Raw genomic sequence first — 1045 nt, forward strand, 5'->3', positions numbered from 1 at the left:
TGGGCCATACTGTAGTTGCTAAAAACTTTTTTAATGTTGTGTTTTTTATTTAAATTATAATTATTGAATTCTGAACTCATTTACTTTGAAATTTCTGTGTAATGCTTTGAAAAGGCAAGGTTAGGGTAAAAGTTTGGTGGTTGAGAACGGATTAATTCTTACTTTTTATGGGAAAAATTGATTCAGAACTCGACTGTACTCCATCTCGACGATCGTTCTAGAACGGATTAACGTTGAGGTCTGGTGTTTTACTGTATAAGACTTTTGTTTCTCTGGTAAGATTTATTCTTAAATATTTTGTATTTTGTGTAGTTATTGCAAATGGTATTGTGCTTTTAATAACTTTTGGGGTATCATCACCTTTAATATAGAACAATCCAACTGATTTCTGTATGTTGATATTATTGCCTGCTACATTGCTGATTTTTTTCAATTAGTTTGAGCACTTTTTAAATTGAATTTTTTGGGCTTTCTATATTTAGGATGATGTCATCTGCATTTAAAGAGATTTTTATTTCTGCTGCACGTGTGATAGTTTTTAATATATTTTTGATGTCTTATGGCTCTAGCTGAAACTTCCAGGACTACATTGAACAGAAGTGGTGATAAATGTCTAGTGCCCATTCGAAGGGGGAATGATTTCAATTTCTCTCCATTAAGTGATATGCAGGCCATTGATTTCGCATATATGGTCTATATTACGTTGAGAATTTTGCATTCTATACATCATTTCTTAAGTCTCTTTATCAGGAATGGATGTTGAATTTTATCACATGCCTTTCCTACATTGATTGATATAATCATATGGTTCTTCTCCTTTATTTTGTTTATATAATACATTACATTGTTTGTTTTACTAATACTAAATCACCTTTGCATATTTGGTTTGGATCCCAATTTATTTCATTCATATATATATATATATATATATCCCCAAACCAGAATTTTTTCAAAGCTATGTACTTAAATGTTTTACAAAACAACCTTATCACCTTCAACGTACTCTCCATTACACTTAATATATTTTTCAAATCTATGATTCCAT

Source organism: Echinops telfairi, unplaced genomic scaffold, assembly GCF_000313985.2.
Source record: "Echinops telfairi isolate 266 unplaced genomic scaffold, ASM31398v2 ScPeMD7_70;HRSCAF=299, whole genome shotgun sequence".
Lineage (NCBI taxonomy): Eukaryota > Metazoa > Chordata > Mammalia > Afrosoricida > Tenrecidae > Echinops > Echinops telfairi.